This window comes from Chrysochloris asiatica, unplaced genomic scaffold (assembly GCF_000296735.1).
Source record: "Chrysochloris asiatica unplaced genomic scaffold, ChrAsi1.0 scaffold00006, whole genome shotgun sequence".
NCBI lineage: Eukaryota > Metazoa > Chordata > Mammalia > Afrosoricida > Chrysochloridae > Chrysochloris > Chrysochloris asiatica.
This window is the reverse complement of record NW_006408524.1, coordinates 29,117,969-29,143,621: the sequence shown is the minus strand read 5'-3', so window position 1 is coordinate 29,143,621 and position 25,653 is coordinate 29,117,969.

The following is a 25,653-nucleotide window of genomic DNA, read 5'->3' as shown; positions in this document are numbered from 1 at the left end:
AATCAAACAAAGTATTGCATTAGGCAAATCTGCTGCATAAGACCTTTTTAAAGTGTTGAAGAGCAAAGATGTCAGCTTGAGGACTAAGGTGCACCTGACCCAAGTCATGGTATTTTCAATAACCTCATACGGATGTGAAAGCTGAACAGTTCATAAGGAAGACTGTAGAAGAATTGATGATTTTGAGAATATTGTAAGTGTCATGAGCTGCCCATAGAACCAACAGATCTGTGTTGGAAGAAGTGCAGCCAGAGTGCTCCTTGGAAGCCAGGATGGCCAAACTTTGTCTCTCATACTTTGGACATAATGTCAGGAGGGACCAGTCACTGGAGAAGGATATCATATTTGGTAAGTTGGAGGGTAAGAGATAAAGAGGAAGACCCCCAATGAGATGCATTGGCAAAGTGGCAGCATCAATGGGCTCAAGTGTGGCAACAATTGCGAGATTGGATCAGGCAGTGTTCCATTCTACGGTGATAGGGTTGCTATGAGTCGGTACCGACTCGATGGCACCTAATAGCAGCAACAGCATAATGACCCTATGTTCCACAGAATGAAACACTGCCCGATCCTGTGTTATCCTCACACTTGTTGTTTTGTTTGAGCCCATTGTTGTAGCCATTGTGTCAATCCATCTTGTTGAGGATCTTCCTCTTTTTCAATAATGCTTCATTTTACCAAACATGATGCCCTTTTCTAGGGACTTGTCCTTCCTGACTTGTGAGCCAAGTCTTGCCATCATTGTTTCTAAGGAACAATCTGGCTGTGCTTCTTTCAAAACAGATTTGTTCATTCTTCTGGCAGTTCATAGTATATTCAATATTCTTTGCCAACACCATTATTAAAAGGCATCAATTCTTTCCAAGTTTCATATGCATATGAGGCAACTAAAAACATCGTGACTTTGGTCAGGCACACACCTTCATCCTCAAAGAGATATCTTTGCTTTTTAACACTATCTTTAACAGTGTAACACTTTTGCAGATTTGTTCAATGTAATAAATTGCTTGGTTTCTTAACTGATGTTTCCATGAGTATTGATTGTGGATCCAAGTAAAATGAAATCTTTGACTTCATTTTTTTCTCCATTTATCATAATGTTATTTATTAGTTCAGCTTTGAGGATTTTTATTTTCTTTACATTGACATGCAATCCATAATGAAGACTTGTAGTCTTTGATTTGCACCAGTATTTAAATCCTCTTGCTTCCACAAAGCAATATCGTGGTATCTGCATATCCAAGGTTGTTAATGACCCTTCCTCCTGTCCAGATGCCATATTCTTCTTATAGTTCTGTTTCTTAGATGATTTACTTAGCATGCGTATTGAGTAAGTATGTCAGTAACATACAACCCTGATTTGACACTACCCACTATCCCCTTTGCAATCTGGTGCATTAGCCTACAGGCTGTTCAAGTTTACCAGCTACTCCTTAGAAACCCTATAAGGGGTCTCTGTAGGTTGGAGACAGCACTTAACAACAGCAGCAACAACAACAACAACTATTCCCTTGTTTTGTTTGAAGGACTGCCTCTTGGTGTATGAATAGGTTCCTAAAGAGTACCATTAAATTTTCTGGAATTCCCATTCTTTGCAATGTTATTCATAGTTTGTTCTGATCCACACAGCTGAATACCTTTGCATAGTCAACAGAGTACAAGTAAACATCTTTCTGGTATTCTCTGCTTTCAGTCAAGATCCATCTGACATTTCTCATTCTGAATTTGGCTTGAATATCTAGTAGCTCCTTGTCTATGTACTGATACAATTGTTTTCTAATTACTTTAGTATAATTTTACTTGCATGTGATTTGATAATTTCTGCATTCTGTTGGGTCACCTTTCTTTGGAATGGGTGCAGATATAGATCTCTTCCTGTTGGTTGGTGAGGTAATGTCTTCCAAATTTCTTAGCATAGACAAGTGAAGGCCTCCAGTGCTGCGTCAGTTTGTTGAAACATCTCAACAGATCGTAATAGAATACTATTATCTTTTTCAGAATCATAATTCTAAGATAGATAAAAGTATTCACCCTAAATCTTATACCCTTTTGCTTTTCTTCCTTTCTAGTACTTCCTCCCCATAAGCCCCTCTCCTGCTTGCCAATTTACACAAAGACACAGAAAAATGTTCACACTGCCTCATGGGAAAATGAAGGGTCACAGAGATGAGGCCTTAGAAATCTCATGAGTCATCAATACTGAGACAGAGTCAAATTTTGTAGCTTCTCCATTCCTGTTCATGCTCTGTTAGATGATTGGTGGATCCCTGTAGAAGACATCCATGTTTTAGTGATGCCATAAAGTACACCCCTATCTGAAATTATTAGCACTTGGCAAGTCATTCAATGATTTCATGCAAAGAAGTAGCTAGGAATAACATTTTAGGTGTATGTGCCCTAACCTGTGGGGGGAGATAACAGCATTCAAGTATAAACTTTGATACATAACAGACACTCAACAGGTGTGGCACTGTAGGATAAGCACTGGATCGCAAGTTCTCTTGAACTGCAAGGTCGGTGGCTCAAATTCACCCGATGCTCCTTGGAAACCTTATCTTTGTAGGGTTGCTATGAGTTGGAACCAACTTGATGGCACTTAACAACAACAACAGAAACTCAACTAGTTGCTCTAATTAATTATCTCCTTTAATTATAGTTACAACTTATGTATTCTAAATCTTTAGTGTTTTTTAGACTTTCTGGGGCAACAGAATGTGTGTTGTGGCAAATGGTGTTCTGTGGCAATCTGGGGTTCCACACAGCAAGTGCGGAAGGCACTTAGCACCCTGTCCCAGCTCAGTTCCTTCAGCCACACTGCTCCCTTTCATCAAGATTACATAGGGAATGCCCACATGTGATTCCATTTGTGGGAAGGATTCCTGTAATAAAGAACAGTTGGAAAACACAGGGAGGAGGTGGGATAAGTGATGTTACATTGTAGGAATTGCCATCAGTGACACGGAACAAAATAGGTATAAATTACTGAATGGAAAACTGATTTGCTCTGTAACCTTTCACCCAATTTACAATAAAAAAAAGTTAAAAAAAGGTAAGTATTCTAGGTAAAAGGAATATAAGAAACAAAAGGACTGAGGTGAGAATGAGTTTAGAATGTTCAAGAAATAGCAAGAAATTTAAGATATCTAGAATCACTGTATTGATTTGTGTCCTCTACAAAATATTTGTTGTAAATCCTAGCTTCTATGCCTGTGATTATAATCCCATTTGGGAGTGGAACAAATTGTCTTTGTTGTGATTATGAGACAGTATTTGTGTAGGGTGTATTTTGAGTCTATTTCTTTTGAGATTTAAAAAGATTAACCAATTAAGCTGGAGTCCTGGTGTAGCTTTGTGGGTTAATGCGCCTGGTCTGTGAGACCAGGTATATAGTCACCTAAGTAAATGCAGACCTAGTGGGAGACTTCCTACCCAGGGCCCTGTGATACAGTGATTTAAAGTCTTACTAAAATTTGAGGCTTGACCCCTACTTTAGAAGAATGATCAAGATACATAGGTTCCAAAGTGACTTGATTCCTAATTAGTAGTCTAAATTCAAGAAAAGCAAAACCAATATTTCTGGACGATTATCTTCTCTTCCCCCACCCCCAAAGTAGTGATACTTTGGGGGTCATGCTCTGCTCATGATCGGATCACACATCATTATGAAAATCGAATTATATGACATATAAGAAATGCCGTACCCAGGCAAGATGCTGAGGAGAAGATGAGCCTGGTTGGGCCCTCTCTAGAGTCTGCCATGTGGAAATACACATTGCTTGTGTGGAAGGATGGGAGAGTGGTGGCAGGGTTCTGACCCACATTCATATGAGTTCATCTCTACCTCCTTCCCCTCACTTCTCTTTCTGTCCTTGCTTTATCATCTCAGCAGAGGACAGGGAAGGGCTTTGTGTGGGAGATGCCCAGTTTGCATGAGAGCAGAAAGAGCCTGCTTGTATTGAAAAGTCTGGCTAACTAGGGCAAGCTGACACAGCATCCTGACAAATGCATCTTGACGTCTCCATCCACCGCAATGGTGCCAGAGTCAACAGGCAGGGCCAGTGTCTGTGCATCCCTGCTGCCACAGAGTCCAAGGCACAACGACAAACCTGGGCAAGTTTGTATGTAATGACTTCCTGCTTCCTTTTCAGGACCTTTATCTTCCATCTATCCTCCTTTCTCTTCGCCAACCCTGACCTTTGGCTGCCCACACACTGTGTTCTGGATGTCCAAAGTTCTTCCTGGCCATCTGCTTCCTTCCTAAACAAGGTGTTTTATCTATTTAAAATAGTCTTGCTCCTCTGGATCACAGTCCCAACTCTGAAATCTCAAAGTCTGGAAGGTACTGATCTGATTTAAATAATTTATACGAAGGTGGAAATGACAAGCTCAGTAGTAACAGAGGTGATTTGCATTTCTAATGAGAGGTTATTGACACAAAGAAATCTTTTATTAGTATTTAATATGGGAGAACAAAATGTTAACAGGAAGCACCTTTTTTCATGCCTTGCTCTATCGATATCTAATCTAGAGGGGAGGATGGGCATCTAATTGGCAGTTCCTGTTAGGCACATATTAAGTACTTGGTGTGTGGTTTGTTATTTCATCTTTATGTGAGCTTATGTAAAAGGAATTTCCTACAACCTATTAAAGGGCTCAGAGGGGTTAAGAAAGGTGTCCAAATCATACAGCTTGTCAGGGGTAGAGCTGTGTCGTGCATTTTCAAACGTAACATGGTTCCATGGCTAGATGGGCCACGCCTGAGAGTCAGTTCTGGGATCTAGTCTGTCGGGCAGAAGTAGGAGTGGTAAGAGACAGGGTCCGAAGTGTGGGCTGAGAGAAGCCTGGTGTAGTGCTGGTTTAAGCCAGGACATGTGACTTCGTTCTGTAGAACGAGGAGACTAAGAGTCTGGTGGGCTGGCCATGTCTTTCCCCTCAAGCATGTCAGGAATTGATGGTCCCTCTCCATCTTCTTTTGTTTTTGTGGTTTCCTGACCTGGTTCTCCTCATAACATCCTAATAGTTGCTTGTGAGGAGAATTAGTAATGTGATTGGAGAGAGGGAGAAGATGCAGGGAGTAGGAAAACATGGAAAAAAGAAGAAATAATATTGATCAAGACCAGAAATTCCTGGGTGTCCAGTTTGAGTATGACAGCAAACACAAGTCTCTTTTTTGCCATTTGACTCTTATATCTTCCTACTTCTAGCTCCAAGGGAAAAGAGAACATGGAAATGGAACCAAATACTGAAGAGCTAATGGGTTTCATGTATGTTTAGGGCTTTAGACTGTCACTGGTTCCAAAGGTCCCAAAGGAAAATTGAAGAATTAAAAGAAAAAACAGATCACCAAAAACCTGGGCAATTCCTTTTTTTTTCCATTTAAAAAGTTTGCTGTCACTTTATGAGACAGAAGGCTGTTTCCTGTCAAACCTCTTTATGAGCAGGAGTATACTCAGGCCTGCAGTGAGATGGGGTGGTGACAAGAGACCTGCTTAGACACTGAGGCCACAGATGGAACCAGCCTCACCCTCTGCTCTCCTCTCTTGCTCCGTGATATGTTGATGAATGAGGCCGTTTTGTTATTACATAAAATTACCTTCTAATCATTTCCACATCATCATTTATTTCACAGTCACACTGAAGAAGCTGCAACTCCTTCAGCAATCAAGTCTCTTCATTTTCATTTCCTGCCTCCCTGCCCTGCACCTTAATTTCTCTCACCTTCTCCTTGTTCTAGAAGCATCGGTAGTATGACAGGTTAAGTGCTGGAAAAAAGGTGAGGTAGTTTGCTTCTGTAAAGATTTACAGCCTTGAAAACCTGACGGGGGAGTCCGGAATTGATTCAAGGCCATGGGTTTTTCTCTGTTCAAACATAACCTGTTAACCCATGGTGGTTGAGTTGATTCCAACTCATAACAGTCTAATCGACAGAGTAGAATTGTCCTGTAGGGTTTCTAAGACTCGAATCCTTACAGAAGCAAACTGCCACATCTTTCTTCTTTGAAATGGCTGATGAGTTCAAACCACTGACCTTTGATTTGTAGTTGAGTGCTTGAGCAATGAGCTACCAGGGCTCATTTGTTTAGGTATAGTACTTTGTTATTGTTGTTAAGTGCCATAGAGTCAAATCCTGGCTCTTGAAGACCCTGTGTAAGGTCATGGGAACAGCTGGTGAGTGTGAGCTACTGACCTTGCTGTTCAAACCCACTTTGCCGTGCAGTACTTATCCTACAGTGCCACACCAGGACTCCAGGTATAGCGCTAGCACCTGTCTTTACAAGTCTTGAGGCCCATGCCACATAATTATAATATTTGCTGTTTATTGTACAAAGTCAAAAAGTATTGCTACTAGGGATCCAGTTCTTACATGCATGGGTTTATTCCAAACAAAACGTGTTTAAACATGTTTCTGTGATCAGTGGATGGCTGCAGACAAGTTCTGTCAGGAACACACTTGTCTTAGTTTTGTTAGAGTGCCTGCAAAAATGGTCCAGGCAAAACTATGACTTCTAAGGGGATCTGCTGGGCCAATTAAATTCAGGCAGAGAGAATGGTATAGTGACTACTCTTTTGGATTCCAAAGACAGTAATCTTGATAGATTTTTTTGAAGGACACAAGTTGATCACAGGGATTTATTATAACAAAGTTTTGAGACAACTGAATACCACATTGGTAATAAAAAGATCAGGAAATTGTGCTGAAGTTTTTTGGTTTTTTCCATCAGGGCAAAGCACCTTCTCATTCTTCAAGGGTAGCAAGGACTATCCTGTGGGTATTTCATTGGGAAACCTTACCCTATCCACCCTTAATCCTTGATCTTGTTCTTCAGACTTCCTTTTTGTTCCCCCAAAAGAAGATTTAACAGGAACACAATTTGAGTCCCTTGAGGATATCAAAATTGTTCTTTTGATGTGGCATAAATCAAAGAGCAAAAATTTCTTTTGGGGGTAAACGTTACAGAGATGAAAACAAAAGTGATTTCAGAAGTGTATAGTCCTAAATGGAGATGTGTCAGGAAAAATAGCATCACATTTTGATGTTTTTAGTTTAATATCATAGATTTCAATGATTTCATAGCAATACTTTTTAGCTTACCTTTGTATGCTTGGTGTCACTGGGTCCTACAAATGATTAATGCACTCAGGTGCTTACCAAAAGTCTGCAGGTTCAAATCCAACCAGAGCCATGTTGGACTAAAGGCGATCTACCTCTGAAAAGTCTTCAGCTGCTGCGGCTGCATACTGTTCCAAGTCATAGTGACCCTGTATAGGGCTTTGGAGGCTATAAATTGTTATGGGAGCAGAAAGCTTCATCTTTCCCCTGTGGAGTGATGGGTGGATTCAAACTGCTGACCTCGAGGTAACCCACAGCCATTAACACTCCTGTGGAGCCCAGTTCTCCTCTCACACTTGTGGGGTCACCGTGAGCTGGAATCAACTCAACATCAACTGGTTCTTTCTTGTATACCTATTATTTTCCAAGTGTTGAGTCTATAAAATCTTTAGTTTTTATAATGCTTCAAGAGCATTGAGTTTTGTCTATTTTACAGATGAGGAAAGTTGAGGTTCAGAGAAAAATTAATTTGTTGAAGTCCATCTAGCTGGTAAGTGACTGAGTTGGGGCATAAATCAAGCCTGCCTCACTTCAAGTGCACCCTTGTCCTGTTGTAGGGGAGAAAACAGACCCCATCTCAAATATACAAATATTGTGTTGTTGTTGTTGTTGAGTGCTACAGAGTTGGTTCTGACTCAGAGTGACCCTGTATAGGGGTTTTGAGGCTCTAAATCTTTATGGGAGCAGAAAGCCTCATTTTTCTCCCATGGAGAATTAAAACCACCAGCCATGTGGTTGACAGTCCAACGGGTAACCCACTGTATCGCCAGTGCTTCGTAACTATTATGTTGTTGTGCTAAGGGCTATTGAGTTGGTTCTGACTCATAGTGACCCTGTATAGTGTGTTCCAGAGCGTGGTTAGTGGGTTCAAACCACAACCTGGGGGTTAGTAGTCCCGTGCTTATCCTACAGTGCCACACCAGGACTTAAGTCTTAAACAGGAATAAACACAAGACAAAGACAAACATAGATCACCAGGATGAGGGAATGCATCAATAAGTCCATGATGAGCTTCCAAAGTCCAATCTCCATTCAGTGACCTTGTATAGGGCACAGGGAACAAATGAATCTCCTCCCACAACTACCTCTGACAGCAGCAATGCATCAGGGATGCAACTATTGCAGATAGGAAAGCTTACAGACTGTCTCTGAGGCTTTCCAGTCAGGACATCCAGCTACCATTAAGGGATGTGTCCAGGAATGTTCTTGCAAGGACCTGTTGAGAGGAATGGGCCAGAACTCACTTTTAAATACACTCTGCTTCTAATTCTGGCAGTTCAGCTGTCAGTGGGGTATGAGGTATTCCAGAAAATTTAGCATCTGAACACTTAAACCTAGGCACATGACGGATGGAATTAAGCTCTGTCTGGCCGGAGTCAGTTCCAGGCAAAAAGCCTTCAGATTTCATTTTCTATAACTGTCACCAAAGTCTCTTCAGAGGCACTGTGGGGTGATGGGAGAGGTTGTGGTTATGGGTTGTGGAATGATCACAATACTGAGGCTGACCTCTGAGAACCAACCTCTGTTTATATTGTCCCATCCGGGTGTGGAGAGTACTGTGTGGCGCTCTGGGTTAATGCACTGGACTTCAAAGTTAATTTGAACCTTAAGCTCACCAGCCACTCTTTGGAAACCCTATACAGGATCTCTATATTTTGGAACCAACTCGATGGCACTTAACAACAAACAACAACAATCCTGGTGTGGAGTCCTGGTGTAGCATTGCAGGATAATGCGCTGGACACAAGGTCAGTTTGAACCACAAGGAGTCCTGGTGTAGCATTGCAGGATAATGCGCTGGACACAAGGTCAGTTTGAACTGCAAGGAGTCCTGGTGTGGCACTGTAGGATAAGCACTAGATTACAAGGTCCATTTGAACTGCAAGGTTGGTGGTTCAAACTCACCAGCTGCTCCTCTGGAACCCTATACAGGGTTGCTATAAGTCGGAACTGATTCGAAGGCACTTCACAACAGCAACCTTCTGGTGTGGTGCTTTAGGATAAGCACTGGATTGTGAACCACAGGGTTGCTATGAGTCAGACTCCAGGGGCACTTAACAACTTAACAACAACAATCTTCTAGTTGGAAACTTAAAAAACGGCTCAGATGAGTCACATTGCTCTTCAGCACGGGTCAATCCTCATTATAGTCTGGGTAGGGATGGAGGTGTTCTGATTTTTCTAATGGAAACTCTTATCTTTTCAAATGCAGATGCTTGGGATAATTAGGATTTGTGTGACAGAGTGGGAGAAAGACTGGGTGTTTTAAGTGGAGCTGCTGGGGAAGGCCCCTGGAGATGTGCCCCTTCATTCTGAGGGTGAGGCTGCCATGTGAAGAGCCTCAGAGAGCCCCACTCTCAGATTCACAATCCTGACTTTCCTTTTCAGACTGAATTTAGCATTAAAAGTAGGCTTCAAATGGCCATGGAAGGCTTTTCTAATTAGTTTTATTTTCTTTCCTTTTAAGAAAGGCTGTGGCCGTTTCTCAAGTTTGTCAGGTGGTTGGGCAGAAATTGCAAGGATGAGTGAATTGAACCATCTCCTGCTGACAGTGTTTCAAATGGCTTTGGGGGTTTATATGGGGATCTCCCCCAGCAGGTGGTCCACAGGGCCATTCAGGTCCCTGGGCAGTTGTTATGCTGCTTGCTTACATGGGGGGCTTCAATCCTTCTAGGATGGGTTTTAAGATCCTTTCCTGGAAATAGTGTTTCTTTTTTCATAAGACAATTCTAAAGGCTGGAAATCTGCTCTTTGGAGTTGTACTGTAACATCTTGGCTTGAAACACCATCTTCTGCCTCAGCTTTTTAAATAATGATGAAGAAAATGATAATCACAATAAAAATAATGGCTTAGTGTTAATTAAGCACATATTAAGTGCCCAGGCCTTGGTATTTTCAATAACCTCATATGGATGCGAAAGCTGGACAGTGAATAAGGAAGACTGTAGAAGAATTGATGCCTTTGAGTTGTGGTGTTGAAGGAGAATACTGAAAGTGCCATAGACTGCCAAATGAACCAATAGATCTGTTTTGGAAGAAGTAAAGCCAGAGTGCTCCTTGGAGGCCAAGATGGCTAAGCTTCGTCTCTCATACTTTGGACATATTGTCCGGAGGAAACAGTTGCTGGAGAAGGATGTCATGCTGGGTAAGGTGGAGGGTCAGAGAAAAGAGGAAGATCCCCAACGAGATGGATCAGCCAGGTGGCATCATTGATGGTGTCAAGTGTGGCGACGGTAGTGAGGTTGGCCCAGGATCGGACATTGTTTCCTTCTGCTGTGCATGGGGTCGCTATGAGTCGGTTCCGACTTGATGGCACCTGACAACAACAACACAGTACTATGCTAAATATACCAGTCCTATGTAGTTAGTTGTACTGTGGTGGCTTGTGTGTTGCTGTGATACTGGAAGCTATGCCATCAGGGTCACCCATGGTTGACAGGGTTCAGGAAAGCTTCCTGACTAAGGAAGACTCGACAGCATCTAATAACAACAACAATAACAACTGTACTAAGTGCTTTTAATCATTTAATTCTCACAACAAAAAGATGTTGCCTGAACTACGGGTGAAACATTCTCCTACTGCTTGGGTTCGAGTCCCACGTTTATCCTTACTAGCTGTGTGATCTTGGGCGAATTATTTAACTGTCCAGGTCTCAAATACTGATGCATAAAATGAGAAGAATTATAGGTCTTACTTAATCTATTTTGTAGGATTGTGGAAGGAATAAGTGAATTAATATGTGTAAAGTGCTTACAGCAGTGTATGGCCCATGGTAAGCCCTATAAAATAGTTATTATGAATATGAAGTAATATCACCATGAAGAATCCCTGGTGGCACAATGGCTTTGTGCTCATCTGCCACCCAAAAGGTTAGCAGTTTGAACCCACCTGGTGGCGTCAGATAGTTTGTTGTACTGTGGTGGCATCTGTGCTGCTGTGATTGTGGACGCTATGCTACAGGTATTTTAAATACCAGCAGGGTCACCCACGGTAGACAGATTTCGGCCGAGTTTCCAGATGAAGACAGACTAGGAAGAAGGAGAGACGGACTACTTCTGAATATTTAGTCACTGAAAACCTTTGAATTGCAGTGGAACACCATCAGTACCAGAATATTGAATATTGAAACATGATTAAGAGCACGAGAATATTGTTAGATATAGTGCCTGAAGATGAGCTCCTCAGAGGTTGGAAGGCACTCAAAATACAACTGGGAAAGCTGCCTCTTCAAAGTAGAGTTGACCTTGATGACATAAATGGAGTAAAGTGTTTGGGACCTTCATTTGCTGATGAGGTACAACTCAAAATGAAGAGAAACAGCTGTAAACATCCATTAATCATTGCATCATGGAATGTACAAAGTATGAATCTAGTAAAATTAGGAGCTGTCAAAAATGAAATGCAATGCATAAATATAGGCATTAGTGAGTTGAAATGGACTGGTATTGGCCATTTTGAATCTGACAACCACATGGTTTACTATGCCAGGAATGACAAACTGAGAAGGCATAGAATCACCATCACCATCAAAAAGAAGATATAAAGATCTGTCTTGAAATACAATGCTGTCGGTGACAGGATAATATCCATACATCCACAAGGAAAACCAGTTAAGACCACAATTATTGCACCAACTACTAAAGCCAGTGATAATGAAATTATAGAATTCTACCTGCTTCTTTATTCTGAAACTGATCAAACATGCAATCAAGATGTACTGATAATTACTGGTGATTGGAATGCAAAGGTTGGAAACAAAGAGGAAGGATCAGTAGTTGGAAAATATAGCCTTGGTGATAGAAATGATGCTAGAGATTACATGATAGAATTCTGGAAGACCAATGATTTGTTCATTTCAAATACCTCACTTCTGAGGAGCATTCTGGCTCCACTTCTTCCAAGGCAGATTTGTATGTTCTCTGGCACTCTACTAAGTTGTGCCTGACCCTAGCCATGGTATTTTCGATCACCTCATATGAATGTGAAAGCTGGACAGTGAATAAGGAAGGCCATAGAAGAATTAATGCATTTGAGTTATGGTGTTGGAGGAGAATATTGAAAGTGCCATGGGCTGCCAAAAGAAACAATAGATCTGTGTTGGAAGAAGTGTAGCCAGAGTGCTCCTTGGAGACCAGGATGGCCAGGCTTTGTCTCTCATACTTTAGCCATATTATCAAGAGGGGTCAGTCCCTGGAGAAAAATATCATGTTTGGTAAAGTGGAGGGTCAGAGAAAAAGAGGAAGACCTCCAACTGGATGGATTGGCACAGTGACAGCAGCAATGGACAATGCATGGCAATGATTGTGAGGTTGGTGCAGGACCCGGTATTATTTCATTCTGCTGTGTAGGATTGCTATGAGTCAGTACTGCCTCGATGGCACCTAACAACAACAACTGGCAGTCCTTGGTACTTTCAGTATTCTTCATAATTCAAACACATCAATTCTTCTACAGTCTTCCTTATTCATTGTCCAACTTTCACAAGCAAATGAGGTGATTGAAAACACCATGGCTTGGGGCAGGCACACCTTAATCCTCAAACTGGCATCTTGGCTCTTTAAAACTTTAAAGAGGTCTTATGCAGCAGATTTGCCTACTGCAATACATTGTTTGATTTCTTTGCTGTCTCTGACAGTTTCAATTGTTTCTCTGTTATGATGTTATTTATTGATCCAGTTGTGAGGATGATTATTCTCTTTACATTGAGGTGCAATCCATACTGAATGCTGTAGTCTTTCATCTTCATCAGTAAGTATTTCAAGTTCTCTTTGATTACAGCAAGCAAGGTTGTATCATCTGCAAGGTTGTTAATGAGTACAAATTCAATGTACAGGTTCCTCATGAGCACAATGAAGTGTTCTGAAATACCCATTCTTTGCAATGTTATCCATAGTTTGTCATATTACACACAGTTGAAAGCCTTTGCATAGGAATCAATTTGACTACATATGTGGGAAGAGATGGAGGAAAAGCTCAATATCACCAAACAAAACAAAGTCAGGGGCAGATTGTGCGAGCTCAGGCTGAAACTGAAGAAAATTAAAAGCAGTCCACCAAAACTAAAATATGCCCTTGGATATATCCCACCTGAATTTAGAAGCCATCTCAAGAACAGATTTGATGCAGTCAATAACATGACTGAAGACCAGAAGAGTTGTGCGATGACATTAAGAACATCATACAGGAAGCAAGCAAAAGGTAATTTAAAAGACAGGAAAGAAAGAAAAGATCAAAGTGGATGTCAGAAGAAACTCTGAAAGTAGTTCTTGAGTGTAGAGAAGCTAATGCTAATGGAAGGAATGAGGAAGTCAAAGAGCTGAACAGAACATTTCAAAGGGCAGCCGGAGAAGACAAAATCAAGGCATATATGAAATGTACAAATACCTGGAGCTAGAAAGCCAACCTACTCAGCATTTCTCAGGTTTCCTTTGTGGGTAATTAAATGCTCTAAAATTATGAGTGGTAGTGGATATACGCTTTGCAAATATACAAAAAGGCATTGGATTGTTATACTTAAATGGGTGAATTGTACTGCTGTTGTTAATTGCTGTTGAGTCAATTCTGACTCATAGTGACCCTGCTTGTACTGGTTTTCTGAGGAGTTACTGGTGGGTTTGAGCTGCTGACCTCATGGTTAGTAGTCCAGTGCTTATCCTGCAGCGCTATCCCAGGACTCTGAGTTACATATCTTGATAAAAGGTTAAAAAGACAGGTAATATAAACTGAGGGCTCCATCAATAGGTAGTCATGATGATCACCTTACATTACAGATGAGTAAACATGTGCAACCCACTGCCATCGCGGCAGTTCTGACTCATAGAGACCCATGTAGCGCTTCTGAGACTGTAAGTCTTCCTTCTGGTTTTCCCGTAGAGTTTGAAACAATGTCTAATCCACAGCACCAGGTCAGGGCTGTGGTGACAGATGTGACAGCTGTGACAGAAGCCTAGGGGAGTCTAATGACACAAAGCGATGCACTCAATGTACAGAGATGAGCAGCAATAAGTACATGACTATGTTACAAGAAAATGGCCTTAGGGATTTATTTGGGAGAGAAAAGACAACACAAGTATAATATACATACACGGGTAAACAAAGAAGATAAGCATTTGAAGAAAACCTGTGTGGTAGAGAGAAAAACATTTTTCCAAGGTTCTTTTCTAATTGGGTAGGGGGTGGAAGGTTCTGCAAGTGCAGCTGAGCCAGGCTCCACCAGCTAGTTCTGTCCTTATGAAGGATCTGGGTCTTGGGAAGCCCCCTGTGAGTGCTGGGAGGAAGAGGATTGCACTTGACTAGGTGACCCGGTGTTTCTGAGTCCTCACCCTAAGCTAGCTGATTCTGCCCTCTTTCCTCAGTGGATTTGTCTCAAGAATAGCCATTGCTCTCCCTTGCCCCAGTTCACTGTCCTGCCAGATCCAGCTGCTCAATCCTGAGCTCAACAGACATCACTGCATGCAACCCCAGCACAATTTATCAGAGTGTTGGTTCAGTAAATAGAATTTGCCGTAATTCAAACTACATAACTACTTATGGGCCTTTGGCTTAATAGGCCATTTTCTACCATTAGAGAACCCAGGTAAATAATTGCCTGGCTGACATTGTTGTTGTTAAGTGCCGTCAAGTCGGTTCCAACTCATGGCAATCCTGTATAAGATTTCTGAGAAGTGACTGGTGAGTTTGAACCACCAACCTTGTGGTTCAAAGTGACCTTGTGGTCTAGCACTTATGCTACAGTGCCACACCAGCTTGACAGTGTTGCTGTTGTTAAGTACCGTCGAGTTGGTTCCAATTCATAGTGACCCTGTATAAGGTTTTCTAGGAATGGCCAGTGAGTTTGAATCTCTGACCTTAAAGTTCAAAGTGACCATGCTGTTCAGTGCATTATCCTGCAGCACCAAACCAAGTTGACATTTGTTGTCATTGTTACGTGCCGTTGAGTCGGTTCTGACCCACAACGACCCTGCATAGGGTTTCCAAGGAGCAGCTGGTGAGCTTGAACCATTGACCTTGCAGTTCAAACGGCTTTGCAGTCTGGTGCATTAACCCACAGAGCCACACCAGTTGACAGTGTTGTTGATAAGTGATGTCCAGTCTATTTCAACCCATAGCGACCCTGTTTAGGATTTCCAAGGGGCAGCTGGTGAGCTTGAACCACCAACCTTACAGTTCAAATGACTTGGCACTCTGACGCATTAGCCCACAGAGCCACACCAGGACTTCTCAGTTGACATTTGGCACATGGAATGACATGTGACTGCCCTTAAGTCTCTTTACTTTGGGGGAAACTTATGGCTCTTCCTGGAGTCTCTGGATGGTGCAAATGTCCATGCTTTTGGATACTAACCAAAAAGTTAGAGGTTTAAATCCATCCAAAGGTGCCTTGGAAGGAAGGTCTGGCATTCTACATCTGAAAAACTAGCCCTTGAAAGCCCTATGGAACACAGTTCTACTCTGACACAGATGGGGGTCTCCATGAGTTGGGGTAACTCAATGCAGCTATTGACAATACCATAGTGACTGCCATTAGCTTTCCTGCCAGTGTTTTATGGGTGAGCGGTCAGAGCAGCTTATGTTTGATCTGGAAAGCTGCAGAAATGTGACATTTAAAACATTCTCAAGGGTTGCAGAGTGATATCTGTGCTCACTGGGCAGACTGTGGATTTCTATTTAAAAGCTGCAAAGTTCACTGGTCACCTCAAGGGCATGGCTGAATGTCTGTGTCTTGCTGGATTCCTGGGGCTCAGCACACAACATGGAGTTGAAGTGCTGCCAAAGTTGCCCATTTGTTTTGACAGTGATGAGGGGACAAGGCTCTGGGTCTTTCTGCTTTCCTAAAAACGCAGGCAGCACGACCCTGCTCTGGGCACCTATATAGTCAGAGGGGGATGCAAGGAACAGATGTGACAGGCTGAAATAAAACGCTCTGTAAAAATATCAACTGGTATTTGCACAGCCCTTTAGAGTGTTTTTGCACATTGTTTAATTGATTTTCATGATAAAAGGTGAGAGGGCAGGTCTGTGGTAATTTCCCTCTTTTACTGATGAGGAATCTGAACTTCAGAGAGGCTTGGAGATATTCCAGGTCACACAGCTATCAAGCAACAGAGCCGGGGTGGAAACCTGCTACAAGCACATGCGACTCATTGCTGTCCTCTCAGCTCCACGTTGCATATTAAAAACTGAGGCACAGAGACTGTCCTAACCTCACCCAAATTCACATAGCTTGGATTCGTACCAGACCTCTGGCTCCAGAATGAATGATTGGGGTAAAGAATGAAATGATGATATTGAACAAGGCCTTATGAAATATGCTCACCCATTTGTATATCTGTATATCTGTAGGCAGAGAAAATACCAAACCATGTTCCCAGTCTGTTTGTTGAAAGAACCCTGAAGTATCCGATAAACAGCTAGGAGTTTGTGCAAGAGGTCTATGGGAGATGAACGTATGGTGGTGGTGGTTGTATGCTGTGGCGTCGGTTCTGACTCCTGGCAATCCTATATAGGGTTTCCAAGGCTGTAAATCTTTGAGGGAGCAGAAAGTCTCATCTTTCTCCTGTGGAACCGCTGGTAGTTTCAAACTTCTGATTGAGATTAGTAGACCGATTTGTAGTTACTATGCTACCTTATGAACTCAAGAGAGCAAAACTCGGAGTGGTGAGGAAGATATGGAGGTGGGAACTACATGAGGATAAAAATGAAAGTCAAAGAATAAAAGTTACGTTGAAGATGCAACAATTTTAATAAGATGGTATTTTTACATTTGTTTCTAGTGTGGGGCTGTGGGTTAAGGCACTGGACTGCAACATAGGTTTGAACTGCAAGGTCGGCAGTTCAAGCTCACCAGCCACTCCTTGGAAACCCTATACAGGGTTGCTATGAGTCGGAACCGACTCCACAGTGCTTAACAACAACAACTACAAAAACAAACAATACATGCTCATTATGTAAAAGAAAAGATTTATGGAAACAGGAAAAAAAACAAAAACCTGTCACTATGACTCCTTGTAACAGAGTAGAACTGCTTCATAGGGTTTCTGGATTATGTAATCTTTACAGAAGCAGACTGGCAGGTTTTTCTCCCACCTACTTGCTGGACGGTTTGAAGAGCCAATATTTAAGTTAACCCTGGGCCACCAAGCCTCCATGAAAACGGAAGGGAATAAAATTCATGTGAAATCCCACCACTGTGAATGTAGCACCTCCTGCGTTTCTCTTCCACTCATGTACAGACTACGGGCACTGTTATGGCTCTTGAAACATACTGTCACATCCTTCTAAATAGGCTGCAGAGATTGCCTCTCCTCACTGCACTCTGACCAACTTCAGCATCATGCAACACTGGTCATTTGATAGGCAGAGATGCTTCTGTTTTAATTAATATTTCTTGTCATATCTTTTAAGATTTTTGGAAAAAATATATTATTCTGTAGGATCAGTAATTGACATTTGTACTGCCCCTCCTGCTAAAAGGTGAGACTGGTGGTTTCTGGTGTGGTGCTCTGGGTTATTCTTGGACTTTCATTCTTTGATTTTACTTTAGTTATTATAAATATTTATAATAATTAAGGTTAAGGAAAAGTAGGTGCTGGACTATGAACCTTTTACTCCTGACCCCTTACCCTTCCATTTCCCTTCTGCTTCTGGAGCCCTGAAGCTGAGAACATCTCTCTGAGCTCCTTGAGGCCAATTGTTTTCTTGACCAAGGAATCCGAAAGGGCCTGTTCAGTGTTTCTCAGCCATAGCTGCCCTCTAAAGCCACTGAGGCACTCTCATTCCTCATGCTCCAGCCATACCCTGGAATGACTAAATCAAATTCTCTCAGAGCCCTGGGGTGGTGCTGTAGGATAAGCACTGAATTGCTCACTGCACGGTTGGCAGTTCAAACTCACCAACTCCTCTCAGAAACCCTATATAGGATCGCTATGAGTGGAACTGACTTGATGGGACGCAACATCAATTCCTTGGTCCAGACCTCAGTGTTTTCCCGAGCTCCAAGTTGACTCTCCAGTGCCTCCAGGGTTGACAATCACAGCTATAGATGAGTGCCAAGGCGAATCAGTCAGGGCAGCCTTTCTGCTACTTCTAATAGCACCTGAGCTTCTCCGGCTTCTTCTTGAGACTAACTTTTCCCATTTACCTAGTTTACAGAGTTTTAACTATTTCTTATCTGTGTGAACTTAGGTCAGTATGCCCCCTTGGAGATAATAACACTTGATAAAAATTTAAGTGAGCTGCCATTGAGTTGATTCTGACTCATGGTGATCCCATGGATATCAGAACAGAACTGTGCTTGTAGTGTTTTCAGTGGTTGATCTTTTGAGAAGTAGATTGTAAGGCTTTTCTTCTAAGGCACGTCTCTCAGTGGATTTGAACTTCCAACCTTTTGATTAGCAGTTGAGCATTTAAGTGTTTGTGCCACCAAGGGGCTCTATAATACTTAATATCAAAAAACCAAATCCACTGTCATTGAGTTGATCCCCACTTACAGGACTCCCCCACACGGTTTCCAAGACTCCCCCACATGGTTTCCAAGACTGTAATCTTTACAGAGGCAGACTGCTACAGCTTGCCCCTGTGGAGTAGCTGGTGGGTTGGAACTACTGACTTTTTGGTTAGCAGCTAAGCACTTAGTCATTGTGCAACCAGGTACCATATAAAACTGAGTTGGTAGTGACTTCTAGTGACCCTCTATAGGGTTTCCGAAGCTATAAATCTTTATGGGAGCAGAAAGCCTCATCATTCTCCCATGGAACCACAGGTGGATTTGAACTGCTTACCTTTTGGTTAGCAGCCCAGCTTGTAACCCACCATACTACCAGGGCTCCTGGTAATACCTGATTGTTGTTATTGTTATTAAGTGCCATCAAGTTGGGTTCGACCCATAGCAACCCTGTGTAGGGTTGTTGAGAAGCGGCTGGTGAGTTTGAACAGCCAACCTTGTGGTTCAAACTGACTTTATGGTTGAGTGTTTATTCGACAGCACCACACTGGGACTCCATAATACTTGATAGGGTTGTTGAAATGATTAAATGAGATAATTTAAGTAAAGTGTTTCCCACAACATCTGCAACATACCCCTAATCACCCTGGCCTTGGTGTCCTGAGGAGGACGGTTGTCTCCAGAGCAGCCCCTCTCTGTCTCTGGGTGGTGGTAGGGTGGCTTCCAGGACAGTCTGTACCCTGCCTGCCATTTCTACCATGACTTCTGTCCTTCCCCCGCACCCCCCATACTTGTGTTCATCAACAGTCATTGTTCTAGGCCTGTGCTTCCTCTCCCCTGGATAATACTAGCTGTACACTGACGATAGTTGCCTTTTGGGCTTTTTATAGATAACTGATACAACGACCCTCTCTTTGTTAGCATATTATTCTGTCGCAGGGCACAATGCAGCTACTGAGTATTAGCTTCTTCACCTAGTTACCAACAGTCATGCTTCTGTCCTGTTGCCTTAAGTGGCTGTTGTTTTGGGGATTCAGGCAATCCCTAACCTTACTTTAATAGTTGGTTGCTCCGATGGCTTAAACACCCTGCCTTCCCCAATCATGACATTCAAGCTAGGGGTTTAGAATGTAGGTGTGGTGCCACAGACTGGACTTGGATTTTAGCTTCCCTACCCTGGGAGCTCTGGTAGCGTAGTGGTTAGGAATCAGGCTGCGAATCGCAAAGTTAGCAGTTTGAAACTACCAGCTGTTCCATGGGAGAAAGATGAGACATTCTGCTCCTGTAAATTTTTTCCAGCCTGGGAAACCCAGTACAGGGTTGTTATGAGTCGAAAATGAGTCCAGGGCACATAACCACCACCACCACCCTGGCAAAGTGAATGCCCTCCTCCGAGACATCAGTTACTTCACTTATACTGATCATAATACTTCTCCCATTCAAAAAAAATTTGTTTTGTTGTTCTTGAGAATATACACAGCAAAACATACACCAATTCAACAGTTGATCCATGTACCATTTAGTAACATTCATTGAGTTGTGTAACCTTTCTCATCTTCCTTTTCTGAGTTGTTGGTTCCTCCTCCACTAACATGAATTCACTGTTCCCTAAGGCTCCTAGCTAATCTTTCAAGTTGCTATTGTCAATTTGATCCCATAGAGAGATCTTAAAGGAACGCCATGCTCAAGGCAGGGGAAGAACTATAGCCAGAATGCTTCTTAGAAGCCAAGATGGCCAGACTTTATCTCACATACTTTGAACATATTATTGGGAGGGACCAGTCCCTGTAAAGGCCATCATGCTTTGTAAAGTGGAGCAATGGTTTCCTTTGTAGCAACGATTATAACATAGCACAGGACCAGGCATTGTTTCGTTCTGTTGTGTGTAAGGTTGCTATGAGTTGGCACTGACTGGATGGCATTCAACAACAACACTAATTAGCAGCAGTTATAATAATCAACTGCAAATTTACCCTTAATCCATGCGATATTTCCATCACATTTTACTGACCCAGCTCCTTTTCCTTCCTTCCACCCCTATTAAGTACTAACAAACTTTGTTCTCTATACATTTGTCTTTCCTTGTTTTTTTTTTTTTTTTTATAATATGGTAATAACAATATTTGTCTTTTTGTGATTGGCTTGTTTCACTCTGCATAATGTTTTCCAGTTCCATCTACATTGTAGCATGTATTAAGACTTCTTCATTTCTCCTACTGGTAATAGTATTCTGTTGTAGGTGGATCTTCTTATTCATTCATATGTTGATGGACATTTAGATTGTTTCCACCCTTTGGCTATTGTGAATGGAATAATGAACATTGGTGTATGCTTTTTGGGTCTCTGTAAAACAGTGTGGCAGTTCCTAAAAAAACTGAAAATAGAACTACCGTTGTTGTTAAGAGCCACAGAATCAGCTCAGACGCATAATGACTCTGTACAGGGTTTCCAAGGAATGAGTGTTAGGTTTGAACTTCTGACTTTGCAGTTAACAGTCCAGTGCTTATCTTACACTACACCAGGACTCCATCTGAGCCAGCAATTCCGCTATTACATAGATACTTAAAATAGTTGAAAACTTTGGTCTCTATATATTTGTGTACTTTTACATATTTTATATAAAAGGGATCATACAATAATTGTCATTCGTGATTGACTTACTCAGTATATTGATTTCAGAGTTCATCCATATTATGGCTTATCTCAGAATTTCATGTATCTTCATGGTTGAGTAATATTTCATTGTATGGATGAACCACATTATGTTTATCTATTCATCTGTTGATGAACATACCTTTTTGCTATTGTGAACATTGTTTCAATGAACATAGGTGTTTGCATTCCCACTTTCAATTCTTTGAGGTATGTACTTCAGGATGAAATTGCTGGGTTATATGGCATTTCTGTGTTTAACTTTTTAAGGACCCACCAAACTGTTTTCAACAGTGGTTGCACCAATTTACAATCCCATCAGCAATGCAAGAGGGTTCATGTTTTCCACATCTTTTGTCAACAACCATTGTTTTGTTTCTTTAATCATACCATCTGTTATTAGTTGGCGTGGAGTTGATCCCAATTTATGGTAACCATCCTAGTGGATGTGAAGGGATAACTGCATGTGGTTTTTTTTTTTTTGTTTTTTTTTAAATCCCTGTGGTTTTGATCTGCAACTCCCTACTGACTGATCAATGTATTTCACTTGTGGTGTTGGAAAAGTATCATGGCTTTTTGCCAGAAAAGCAAACCAGTCTGTCTTGGAAGAAGTGCAGCTGCTCTTGAGCAGCAGCACTCTCCTCTCAGGACACCTCCCCTCAAAATTCTCAGACATGATCAGCTATCTCATTAAAAAAATATGAAATAATTTCAAATGTAGAAGGACTGTACAAAGAACTCCTTTTTAAGTGGAATAATTATCCTACTAATATAATAATAAAAGTGTGTCTTTAAATCACAACAGGCACTATATTTGGAGGCATTTCTGTGAAGGGAATGAGATTTAGAATATATTGTAACAAAATAATTTCCTCAAGTTGTCTTACAGTGAAAATTATAAAAATAGTAACTCTATTCCTTTAAATTCCTTCTAGTTTTCAAATTGTCATGGTAAACTACTGACCAGGCGAGGATTATGGGATGTGCCCCCAACCTCTCCCAATCCAAACGGAGCACTGCCCTGGTCAGGGAAGCTGCTGTCATTTTTGTGATTGATTATGGTGAACACCCAAAGAACATTTTCGAAAGCTGACTGGGGCCCTCACCTAATGTGAGCAGGTGTGGTTGAAGCAGCTCCTGCGAGGAATCCTGGCTTTCCTCCTCCAGCACTCACGGCGTCTCTCATTGGCTCCGATGCCAAAGCCCCCTGGTATTTGCATGGCATACAGCCTAGGTAGGCAGAACTCAATCAGTCTCCCGCAATAACAAAAACACGCAAAGCCTATAATTTTCAGAATTGCAGGGCAATGGGGTGTCCTTCAGTTGCATCAGTATAAGAACCACTCTGTCTGCCTTTTTTTCACAGTGTGAGCAGGAAGGGGACCTGGCCCACCCTAATTCAGCCTGAGGAGATTTGGTGGTTTGACTGACAGAGCAAGAACAACATGAAGTTCCTCAGTCGTGGAAAGACTCTGTCACCCCCATCTTTTAAAGGAAAGATAGCAATTTAAATCAAATGCCAGTTTTTGTGTGTCTCTAAACTGTTTAATTTAATATTCTGCTTTGTAGTCATCCTAGATTCCAACGTGTAGCTGCACAGCCTGGCATTGCCGGGGGGCACCAGCTAACACTGAGCAACCTGCCGCTGGCAATTTACACTTTGTTGGAAGCTGAGCTGTCTGTCAGCAATTCCCAAAGCCCAGAAAAGCACATGTATCTTAATTACAGAGGAAAACGGGTGGAGGGGCACACAGGCCAGGGTGGTGGATCCCAAAAGACACATCTTTTGGGACCATATCTGTATAATCTGTTTTGCTGACCTTGAATGCTTCCTTTTTGTAAAAGAGGACACAATAATGGCCTATTTCTCTTGTTTATTTACTGTCTGGCATCATCACCCCCTGCCTCTTGTAGTATTTTGTTTGACAACTAAAGGCCAGGGGGTTACATGAAAATTCTTGCACTTTCTGTTTAATTGCTGTCTGGGTTGTGATTTCTGTAGAAGGGACCCGGTGACTGTCCTGGATGTTCATGCAGTGTCGTCAACATTACATCCAGGGTTTAAATCTATCTAACAGCAGGGGAAAGAGATACTTAATTGGATTTTTGCAATCTTAGATGCGTCAATTGCTCTTTTCTTTAGAAGCCGTGTATTGAGGTTAGAGTTGAACCAGTTAAACTCCAGCTTTCCACCTACCTATTAACTTCACAGGCAGTTAAATAGAGGAATATATAACCACAGGGCTAACTGTGCTCCGAGCAGCTGGAAACCAGATAAGGCAATCTTGAAACCTTTTATTTCAACACATTGTGGGTGCTAAATACAGTTTTTTGGTGATAACTAATGAAAGGAAAATGCAGAATTTCCCTTTGTCCACTGTACTCTGGCTTATCCGCACTTCCTGTGGAAAGGCTCATGTGCATTCATTGGAAAGAATCCTGAGGTGATTCTAGAGGCCTTAGGAAGGATCCCTCAGCTGGAACTTCAGAGGATTGGTCTCAGGAAAGGCAGAGGAAAGCAAAGCTTCAAACTAGTTTATTCCAGTTTGACCACCCTTGCTAAGAATTTGCATTTCCATGTCAGATATACTGAACCTGAATCTACATTTAAACAAGAGCCGGTACTGATGGGCTGCAGTCCTTGACCTGGAGAAAAATCTATCAGCGTCACCTGGGGATCTTGTTAAACTGTAGATGTGGATTCAGGATATCTGGAGTGAAAATGCAACTGCTCAGTAGGTGGTCAAACTGAAGTGAACCAGTTCGAAGCCTTGGAGAAGAGAGAGTAAAAAGGATTGCCAACAATTAATGGTAACTGTGGAGTCCTGGTGTGGCACTGTGTGCTAATGCATCAGACTGCAAAGTCATTTGAACTACAAGGTCGGTGGTTCAAGCCACCAGTGGCTCCTTGGAAACCCTATACAGGGTCGCTATGGGTCGGAATCGACTCGACGGCACTTAACAACAACCACAACATGACTCCTGGTGTGGTGCTGTAGGGTCAGCACTGGACTGCAAACCACAAGGTTGGTGGTTCAAACCCACCAGCTGCTTCTTGGAAATCCAATAGAGGGCTGCTCTGAGTCAGAACCAACTTGATGACATTTAACAACAACAACAAATGGGCTAAGCATCCTAACCATAGGTCAGCAGTTTGAATCCACCAGGTGCTCCTTGGGAGAAAAATGAAACCTTGGAAACCCTATACCAAAGTAACGATGAGTTAGAACTGACTCAATGGCACACAACCATCACCACCACCATGGACTAACTATGGAGTCCCAGAGTAGTGAAATGGTTATTGTGCTTGGCTTCTAACCCAAAGGTTGGGGGGTTCAAGTCCACTCAGAAGCACCTCAAAAGAAAGGCCTGGCAATTTACTTCTGAAAAAGTAGCCGTTGAAAACTCTGTGGAAAACAGTTTGACTCTGACACACATAGTTCATCTTAAATCAGCATCCACTCACCAGCAACTGTTCCTGGTGGACCTAGGATGCCTGCAGGCCAATGGTTAACCATAAGAATCAACTGTGGAACTTTTAACTGATCCTAAGGCCTGGGTCTCACCTGACTAAATCGGAATGTTATTTGTTTAAAGCTCCTCAGATGATTCTTATGTACAGTCAGGGTTTGTGTCTTCTGTTATACATCAAGAGTTTGGGGCATCTGCTTTAAGTTCAGGTCTTTGAAGCCATGAATGTTGAGTTCTTGCCAGGAACTTCAGGTATTGAGGTACAAAGCATGCATTTCCTCCTTCCTGCCTTGATGCCTCGTGTTGCACATGTTGATTTCTTTACTGAATCAGCAGTGACAAAAAACATTACAGACTTCTGGGATGATGGTGGACTACAGAGACCCTCTACAACAAAGATACCAGAGACCAAGTGAAACAGATACAAATGATAATCCCGGAACCCTGAGCTTTAGATGAAAGGATAGAGAAGTGCACTCAATACTTACAGGGAGAAGAAACTGAGCAGGGATGGTGAAGGATGGAGACAGGGACCAACTTGCCACTGGACAGATGCAGCACAGCCTATTCAACTGTTTTGGAACAGCTCTGGAGGCAGATGGGGACCTGGAAGCGTGGATGCACACCAGCAGTGATGGTGACTGGAAACGAGGGATTCATATCTGTTCCTCTGTGGTGACCAGAGGCATGGCCAGCCCCAACCCTTCTCCACCACCTAATCTCCTGGAGATCAGAGTCATGAGGTCTTGACCAATGTTAGTGTGAGATTGGAGCCAGTCTTGGCACCTGGATTCACGTAGCCTCTACTTCAAACCTGCAAAACTCTCAGAGTCATCCAGACCTAGACTAGCAGGGAATCTCATAAACAACCACCGACGACAACATCTAGACCTACAGGAAGAACATTTAGAACAGGGAATTCCATGGTCTCATCTCTCCCCTACCCATCTCCTGAGCTCCTTGGTTATCAAGAGC